Source organism: Rhipicephalus microplus, chromosome 2 (genome assembly GCF_043290135.1).
Source record: "Rhipicephalus microplus isolate Deutch F79 chromosome 2, USDA_Rmic, whole genome shotgun sequence".
NCBI classification, from domain to species: Eukaryota; Metazoa; Arthropoda; class Arachnida; order Ixodida; family Ixodidae; genus Rhipicephalus; species Rhipicephalus microplus.
In genome coordinates, this window is record NC_134701.1 from 113,269,965 (window position 1) to 113,280,447 (window position 10,483).

Consider the following 10,483-nt stretch of genomic DNA (forward strand, 5'->3'; position numbering starts at 1 on the left):
TAATGCAGGGAGGTAACACGAGAAAAAATAATCATGTAAAAATATATGTTTACACACAGACAAAGATAAAAAAATAAGGTAATAACAAAGCGATGTATTCAACAATTAAATGTGGTGAAATATTCAGGCACAATTTCATCAAAAGAATAAAATAAAAAAATAAAAAACAGCACAAGCAAAAGCCAGGGGACAGCTAGCTTATAGCTCTCGGGAAATTTGAATGTAAAAATGAGTGGTTTTAGGAGAGTGTTTTACAATATGCTATACCTTAGGAAGTGTGTTTCACTGTGTGCAGGTGTGAGAAAAAAAGTATTAATAAAACACACTTGTGTGGCATCGCGTTTCAAGAACTTTACAGTCATGATCACAACGCGTAGAGATGAAGTGAGGGGAAAAAAGCGCAAGTTTATATTAATACCTGTGATATCACAGCAAGTACAAGAAAAAAAGTTCCAATTTCGTTGCTAAGCCGTGTTGGGCAAAGGTTTCCAGCCAAGGTTGTCTTTAAATAATGAAATGATGCTTTTATCGTTGTAATTATGAGAGACAAACCTGGCTGGGCAATTCTGGATACACTGAAGTTTATTTTCAAGACATAGGGTGTCTGGGTCCCACGCTGCGCAAGCGTACTCGAGTAATGGGCGAGCGTTCTTATTATAAAGGTATTCTTTAACGCTCCGGGGCTTTGTGAAAATGGCGTCTTTTGAGGTTAGGCATTCGGCAATATTTTAATGTAACATGTTAAATATGCCTAGTCCATGACAAATCTTCTGAAAAATAAACGCCAAGGTATTTGTAATGTTGTACCCACTCAAGTGATATGTCGTCCAAATAATAATCTGACCTCACAGGCTAACGGTTGCGGGTAAAAGATATGAATAGACATTTAGTACTATTCAAACACATGCATGATGTGAAGAGCAATGTTTTAATTGCATTTAAATCAATTTGTAGGCTAAAACCTCGTGTTCGTCTATTATGCTTCTATAAATGACGCATAGTTAATAGTTGTTGTCGGTGTATTAAATGCGAAGCATTCCTTAGCGAACTTCGGCGACCTTGAGCGTATCTATCTATCTATCTATCTATCTATCTATCTATCTATCTATCTATCTATCTATTTATCTATCTATCTATCTATCTATCTATCCGCCTATGACTCTTAGCTCTCCTGACCGTTTCGATAATAGTATCAATACGAAAATTGGTATGGCACAATATGACTGCATGGCGAGCATAAGTTACTAGTCATAACAGGATTTTATGACATATATGCCTTGAGTGTCATGAATTGCATGTCATGGTCTTGCTGCTTTTTCAGTGGTTTTATTCAAATGAAATGTTACAAAACTGGTATGGTAAGACCCGACTGCATGGGGAACACAAGCGACAGACACCAACATAAAAATCATGACATGCATCTTATGCAAGAACATGGCTACTGTTTCGCTGTTTCGCTGGCTTGGCATATACGGAATTTGGCATTACGGGGCGCGGATAGATGACGTAGGTTTGTGATTGGTGAAAACAAGATAGTCTTGAGATGCGTGTCATGTAACAACATCACTTTTCATGCGTCATCGTTTGTCATGTGTTATCAAACGCTGGCGTGGCTGTGTTGTCGAACAAGTAGACATGCAGGGTGTCCAGGCTTGATTCGGTGGGTGCGAGGTTTTTATTCCTTGCTTTCGCCCTTATGCTTCGGTCTTTGACGAGGTTGTGCGTAGAAGGATGGCATTTTATCATTTTCCGACTGTGGTTTCTCAATGATGTTGCTTTTTGCAATGAATTGCAATGTTGCAATGAGGTGCTGCGCTGTAACTATAATACATCTAAACATCAGCTTTCGTTGAGTGGGAGTCCGACCCTCGCCTGCTTCATGGCAGTTAGGCGAGCTTTTACAAATAAGCACGAGTGTTCAAAAGTGCTTCAAAAATTACTGCATATCAACGGACGGAATGACGATGAGTGGGTGAATCTCCGAAGGTACATTGGTAACCGCGAAGCTTCCGTATACTTTGCCAAGTCTATCGTCACCTAAACACGTGACAAACACTTTGTGTGCGTTTCACCACCGCTTCGTCGTCTCTTACCACAACATCGTTTTGCCGGCGCTTTGGTGCAGCTTCCGCTTTGCGTGCTTTTCTTGTGGGGCATGCTGCAGTCGTTTTCCGAGCCCTCCGCTTCACCGTCTTCCACTCATACTCAAAGCACACAGACTGCCGGCGAAAGACGAAGCGCGCCAATATAGAGAGTGTATCCTAACTGCGGAACTCCATCCAGAGCTCGCGTGAGCCCTAACATGGCGATATTAAAGAGCAGGGGAGAGAGGATGGCTCCTTGAGGGGTACCTTTGTTTGGCATCTCAAAAGCGTCTGACGTGACTTGTGCTACGCTTATCGAAGCCCGCCTTTCTGTGAGGAATACCTTAATGTAATTGTAGGTGTTTGTACCACATCCCATGTTGTTTAATTCTGTTAGGATGGCCTTATGCGAGATATTGTCGAATGCTCCTCTTAAATCAAGGGCTAGTATTAGATGTTCTCCTCCTGCTGGTATATAGCTCAATACTTCCTCTTGTAATAGGAGAAATGCGTCTTGGGTAGAGAGGCCATTGCGGAAACCCAGCATAGTGGCTGGAAAAAGCCCGTTGTCCTCTATTAAGTTTTGGAGCCGATTATGAATAACCCTTTCAAAAAGCTTTCCCATGCATGACGTCAAAGATATGGGCCTGAGTGCCTGCAGGGAGGGCTTCTTCCCGGGTTTCGGTATCGTAATAATTTTGGCTACTTTCCATTCCTCGGGTATCTTTCCTTTGAGCCAATAGTTGTCATTAAAATGGTTTGTCAGTGCCTCTATAACCTTATCGCTGAGGTTCCTTATCATTGCATTTGTGATTTTATCTGAGCCAGGGGCAGAATTTCTCTTGGCTGCTTGGGCAGCCGCAAAGACCTCTCCCGTGGTGATTGGGGCGTCGAGTCTCTCGCTTTTCGCACCAGTGTACTGCATTTCAATACTGCAACTATCGGTATTCTCTCCTATGTATCTGTCCTTAAGTGCTTGTATTAACTCCTCCTCTGTGCCCGGAAAATCATGCATTATTCGTTGTAGTGTTCTGTTCGAGGCCGATTTTGATTTTTCTGGGTCAAGCATGTTCCTTAGGATGGCCCAAGTTTTCGCAGTGCTCAGAGTGTCCTGTAGTGAACGGCAGAACTGGATCCATTCCTCAGTTGCAATTTTGTTAGCGTATTGATTTGCCTCCTCTCCTAAAGCAGCGATTTTGCGGAGAAGGTTCCGGTTGAGTCGCTGGTTTTTCCACCTTTTCAGCATACGGCGCCTGCTCTCCCACAGGTGGAGCAGGTGCCTGTCGACTGCAGGAGTCTCTGCTGTTCTTGTGATACGTTTAGATGTTTGTTTGTGAACTGAGATTATGTACTCTGACCATTCCCCAATCGACTCCGGTACAGAGTCGGGTGAGGGATCACGTCGTCTGTATCTTTCCCAGTCAGTGATCACCACGTCTCCTATGACCCTGCGGAATTTTGGAGTTGAGAGGGAAATACTGATTATGTAGTGATCGCTGCCGAGATTCTCTTCCAGGTTTGTCCAGTGAGCGTCGTTAACATTACGTGTGAATGTCAGATCTGGGAACGTGTCTCGACTTACGCTGTTACCCAGCCTCGTAGGTGTTGTGGGTAGAGTAATTAAGCTCAATCCTAGTTTGGATACGGCGTGTTCGAGACGTGTTCCTTTAGGGGAATCTCTCAAATAACCCCATGTGGTGCTGGGTGCGTTAAAGTCGCCCAATACCACAAGTCGATCTTTCGCCCCTGCAATACCGACGACATTTTTAAGCAGTGCACCAAAGTCCTCGTGTTTCTCTTTGGGAGGGCTGTATATATTTAATATTACGGTTTTCACTTTGCCTCTCTTCAGAGGAAGAAGGGTGATTATCTGATGATTTATCCGCAGACTTTCTATGCGCTCAACCTTTGCTGCAATACTTTTGCTAACCAGCGAGGCTACGCGGGGATAATTTGGATCTTGCAAACAATAATATCCCTGCAGTTTGACCATCTTGGGCCCAACCTCCTGCAAGCATATTAAGTCTGGCTGAATTGGTACCGAGTTCATGTAATTTTGGAGTGCTGCGGCGCGCTTGTGAAAAGTGCGACAGTTCCACTGCCAAATCTCTAAATGTTCTACACTTTTTATATTATTTTTGGCCATGCCTCATGGTCGTACCCATGCTGTCGCGGCCCGCTTTAGATGGTTTGTCAATACCTGGAGCGGACATGGAGCGTTTGTTTAGTGCCCTCTGCAAGCCTCCCACAGCATCGTTAACATACTGCCTCTGAATTTTCAGTTCTTCAACGACAAACGTTTTCATTTCCGCCATGAAATCACTTAGAAGTTTATGTAAAGTAGCTATGCTTTCCCTGTTTGCTTGAACCTGCGTCTGCACTCGCTTTACTAGTTCACTGCTTTCTGATTGATTAGCGAACGAGTCTTCGTCTATCGTTTCCGCGCTCGTTTCTGCACTATCCTTCATGTGGGCTAGACGCTCTCGCGCCTCTTTATTGCCCACGGTGGGGTTGCCTATCGACCCTGGGTTTTGTATTTTCTTAATTGCATTTTCTAATTTGATTTCCATTGACGAGATGGCCATTTTATACTCTTTCCGCTCCGCAGTCATTTGATTTTTAAGCTGTTTAATTTCTTGTGTTAATCTTTTGTTCTCCTCTAGAATTTTCCTATACTGTGGGCTATCAGTTGCAAGAACATTGGGAGGCACTGGACTCGCCCAGCTCACCTTGTTTGGTTGGTTGTTTTGTACGTCCTGCGTACTAAGGCCAGTGGTTGCTGCTACTGCTTCTTCTTTCCTGTCATGGGCGGAGCTTGTTTCCAAGCTGCTGCTCGGTGTTTTCTTCAAGTTTGGCTTGCCAGGGGCCTCCGCAGGCTTGCTAATATTCCGCTGTTGCGGGGTCTTTGATGATGATCTCGATCTTGATCGTGATCTGGAGCTGGATCTAGATGCCTGCCGCGTCTGGAGCGTCGCTTCTTTTCGGTCTGAGCTGAACCAACGACGAGGTTTCTGCTGGTGTTGCTCAAATGATGGGAAATCCTTCTCGGCATAGGTACACTCTGTTTGTCTTCGAGGCGTCTCCACTCGTGATTTTCGGGGGGCCACATTTTTCAGTTTCTTTTTGCATGACATGATTTGTCTCCTGTAGCGTGCTCTTCACCGCATATGGCGCAGGTCAGGGCACATTCATGTTCTTGAGTAAGATCACACGTCCCGCACTTGTAGCACACGTTGGCGTTCGGAGTCGGGCACACGTCGGTTCGGTGTCAAGTTGATCGACAAATCTTACAAACCTGTACGGTAGGCTTGTATGGATAGCAGATCGCCTCTGCACCCATAAAATAGACACACCTGGGGAGCACGTCACCCGTAAAAGTTATTATTGCTGACTTCGAAGAGCCCAGCATTCAGGCTCTCTCTATCTTCACCCCTTGTGTCCGTATTCGTAGGTTTGCCATCAGGTCGGCCTGAGTGGTTCCGGGCGGTAGTCCGTGAACGATGCCTCGCAGCACGTCTTCTGGGTCGGCCACGTACGCATTGAAGGGGTGAATCCGTCCTCTGATTTTCAATTGGTTGATCTCTCTCAGCCTGCCTGCCACTTGTTCGTGTGGCGTGCACAATATTATGATGTTCGATCCGGGGTGGACCCGCAGCAAAAAACTTTCTCCTCCAAAGCTGTTCCGGCAGGCCTCTATCACTGCCACAGAGAGCTCGGATCGAAATAGATTTTTCACTGTGAGGCCCTTGTGCGGTCTCAGGATAACCTTTATGTCTTCCTTTGGAAGGGGCGTCGGTCCTCGGCGTTCTCTGCGCTGGAAATCGCGCTTGACTTGGCTGTCCCGTGCTGCGTCGGCAAGCGGATGGCCTGCTTACTTTTCGTTTTTCTTCTCTAGTCCCTTTTCGGGTTCTTTCTGGCTTTTTTTAAGGTTCTTTTTTCTTCTGCGTGAAAGGACGGTGTGCCAGCCGTCCTCCGTCCAAGTAAGAGCCAGACCCGCGTCGTCATCGTTCTTGTTATCGAGAGACGCGGCGCTGGGCGCTCGCGCGTCGTTACTTGGTTCCTCATTTGACGAGACGCTGTTCGCGTCGCTCGGTTGATTCTCCGACACCAGCGATGCGCCGGGAGGGTTTTCGTCAACGTCCATGTAGACGAAGAATTTCTAGGCGTCCTTATGCATGCATGCTCAGTAGAAACAGGGGAATGGGCCGACCTCCGTTTTCCTCTGCGCAAGACGCATAGTCCGAAAAGGAGGTTAAATGGCACTCACCATTGACTTCCAACTCGGTCAGAAAATGTCTGAGAAAGTCGGTCGAATAGTGTTGAGCCAGTCGACGCACCCGTCGCCGCTCCGCGCCCGGTTTAGCGTCCCGGCGCCGCCGACCGAAGCCGGTGATACGGTAAGCTGCGTTCGTGCACGTCGTATCTTCAAACGTTGATAATTTTTCGTGAAGCTGGTCCAGGTCCCTGATTTTGGGGTCCTTCAAGTCCTCGCAACTTCACGGAAAAGATGACGCACCCTTCAAGTAGACTTGAATGAAATTTTCGCCTGAAAGCGTTTCATAAAGCAGAGAGTGATGTGAGCACGTCCTCACCGCCTCACGCCACCTAGCGGCAAGCTATGCAAGAACTTCAGTTAGATGCATGTAGGACCTCGTGCATCTCGCGCTTAGATTTTATTGTTGTAAATGCTCGTGAGAGAGGAGCACGAGCGCGCGGGCAAAGGGTCGTGAAAGGCTACAAGTAAAATGTCAAGAAATGAGAACAAAGAGAAGCCATAGAGAACGAAAGATGTTATGAGCGTACGCTCCCATAGACTCCAGCGGCCCAATCGATCCTAGCGCAGCTGGTAGTTGGTGAGATCAACTGACTTGTGCTTCTTGATTTGGTTTGGCTTTGACGAACCTAACGATTTCACACTACTTTTTTCAACCCAAATGGCAAGGCTATTTTTCGCTGTTTTCTTTTACTGATTACCTGTTTTGTCTAGCACAAAATTGCTCGTGCAAATTGAAGTCATGACGTATTTTTTTTATTTCAGCTACGTTATAATAAAAAGAGATGCTGTCTTTGGCAGCTGGACGTTACCGGCGTCGCAGGTGTTTCTGTAGTGTGTTTCGGCTGCCTCCTTTTGCGGTGAATGACATAGAGCATTCGGAAGCGTTGCTTGCAATTGTTGCCCGCTGTAACATGAGGTTCCTCGCAAAAGACACACTTGAGCGAGCACTCGTGATCTTCTGCGAGAGTAGCGGTGCTGTATCCTCTGCAAATCGTGTTTATCCGGGCCAAACACACGTCGGCACGGTGACCCAGCCTGTCAAAGACGTATCAAATGACCATCTGGCGTCTGTCGAACGAGCAGCGAAGCGCACTGGCACGGCACCTGACATAATTCGGAACTTTGATTTCGTCACACAGAATAATGATTGTAGCAGTGTCCTTGATGCGCTTTGTTCGAGGGCTTTCGCGTTCCTCGGATGGACGATCATTTCGTGCAGCTGGTTGTGGTCAAAGTCGAGGCCGACGCTCCGCACTATCCCTTTGCCTGTGTTATCCGGCATCTCGAGCTAACATTTTTCTTCGCATTGGGTGTACGCTACGAGTAAAGCTTCTACTCTTGCGTGAGCATTGACATTCTTATCTGTCGGCGTACTAACGACAAATATATTTTGGAAAACGTTGGCGCAAACGATGTTCTATCCTGTTATAACCAGAGCGAGGTGGGCAGCCATGGCGAGAGCCTGGGTTACCTTGATCTGAATTATCTTCTTGACACTCACCCCACACCTATGGTTACCGGTGATCCGAAAATGCTATCTCGTTAGGTGGGAGAGCGCAAAGGCTGCGGCGGTGCTTTTCTTCAAGACTCAGGTGGTGGGGTTGACGGACCCACCACGTCCGCTGCCATGTTGTGTCAGATTCGCCACGATGCTGACTGCGTGCTAGCTTTGCAGCTTGTGCTTCGAAAAAGCCGTGGTACCTTCGGCTTCTAAGCACTCTTCGCAGATGATGTCCTCCCTCTCGACCGTCACTTACATGGACATACTTGGCAGTAGCGAACGCATAGTGGCGTTCAAAGAGCTAGGCCTCGACGTGCGAACACCATGCCTCAGCGTCGATGTGAAAAGTCCTGAAAACGGCAAAAATACCACCCGGCGGCCCAAACTTGATATCCGCATGGTTCTCTTGAAAAACTCCTTTTACTTAAAGAAACTCTTGCTGAAGATGAGACGCGTTTTGATCAAAAAAATTTGCAGGAGGTGATGTTCGTGTGTCCGCACTAGTCAGCGCGTAGATGCTGTTTTTGGCAGTGTGGCTCAAAAAAACACGTCAGGCGCGTTGATTACTTGATTTTATGTGTTAAAACATGCAAATTATGGCCGTACAGTTATATTTTGTAAAAAAAACATTCCGATAATTGACGATAATTTTTTTCACACTTGTGTCGTCTGGCGTTTCGTGAGAGCACTAGTTTGTTACGTAGTGATGACGTAATTTCCTGAGGCCAGATTTCGCGGAGTTGCCGCTCCTAACTTTTTTTTCCTTTTCTCTATGGAAAAGCTGTATAACGGGCCGTTTTTATGTCCAACGCGCAAAGCACAAAGAGGACAATAAATTATGTCCCAATGCAAAAATTATCGTACTCTTCATTAGTGTGAACGCATTCATTGCAAGATGTCTCGCTGCCTCCGTGGCGTTGCACTCAATGTAGTTAACAGAGTATAGGAAAAGACATTTTAAAACACAAGGACATGGGCTCAGAGGTGTCGCTCTTATGTAGGTGCCGCCATAATCCTCTATGATTTACAAATATGCATAACCCCACCTTTTCCAACCGTCTCAATAAGTGCGACGCTAAGCCCGATTGTGTTGCTACTCCCTGATTTGTGTGTTGGAGCGATTACGTCACATTTGAAAATCAATTCTCAGCAAATAAAAAAATTCTTAATTAAACACTTTGTGGAAGCTTAGTTTACCATAATTTAGGCAGTAGCACAAAGACGGTGAAAGCAAGACTGGATTATCCCGCATCATTGCATGTACCAGGTGTTCCACGTAATTCTCATAAAAAGTTTTAGAAAAGCCGTGAGCTCTAGGAGGTTCTAACTTTTCTATATGTGCAAGTCATGGGTTCAACTAATCATCAACAAGAGACACTTTATTTAGCTAACAATTTTACAGTAGTTAGAGAAGGCAAACAATAGCAAATAAACCCAGTATCTTAAGGTTATCTTGCGTTGAAATGTACCTGGCTGTTCTTTAGCGTAAGCTACAATGACCAAGGCTGAGAAGTTTCGCGTGGCAAGAAAACAAACACACATGACGTGCTCGAGTGACGCTATCAAGCCAGTGCCAAGGTAGCTACATCAGAAAAAAGGTTAGTGGCCCAGCCAGTACACTCAAACGCTTCACAGCGTTTAGCTGATGATACGGTCAATCGCTCATTCATGAACGTGAGTGATTCAGAGAGACAAAGAGAGTGTGTGTTTGTGTATATGCGTGCGTATGCGTGTGGGTTCACACTTTAGCGAAAGGACCCCTGTTCCAGTCCTCCAGCTGTCACTAGGGCACCTTTCGTCGTACCGTTGAAACGACGCCAACAGTTGGCCGATTGTAGGTGCAAGATGCCGTTCGTGTTACTCCTAGTTCACACGGAAGCATCCACCTTCTACAGCTACTGAAATTTTCCTGCCGCCAAAACGCAGCGTCGTTCGCGCTGCACACGCGCCGCGCCACTGAATATGCCATCTACCACGGGGCAAACGTGGGATAGATGCTCTGTCACGCGGTTGTTGTCACGGCTCGCAAACGCCACTACGCTATCCGTCGGTCTATAGACTTCGATGATTACCGTACGTAGGAAGCGTGAAGAAGCACTACTGCTTATTTTGCTGGTAAGTCGCTCTCTTGCGAAGTAGGAAGAAAACAAAAACTACCGACGCCAGTGGATTTCATCTTGCTCTGCAAGACCACGGCAAGCTCCGTCTCGCCAACGACAAGTTCGGCCATGTCTTTCAGGAAAAAGGGACGTCAAGTAGGCACAGAGTGTGTTAAACTCCCGTTAGTTACAATATTCAGTTACGGGCACTGCAACATCACAAATAAGTAGGGCTTTGCCGCCATTTTTTTTAAATTCCTTTACTGGCGCTCGTATTGGTCCGTGGCGACCGATTCGGTGGCAGACGCCGCAAAAGTTCGTCCGAGGGCGATCGGTGCGTAAAGGGTACTTTCAGCGGATCTCGCCGCCGCCGAATCGGATTCGGAGCACTTTTGGTAACCCGAATGCTAAGTGTTAACGTGCTCTGAGTTCTTGGTTCTCGTCGGCCGATTTACGTCGCCTCACACGACATGCTAAAGCCACGCAAGGCGAAGCTAACTGTATCTACACGCGCAATTTTCTC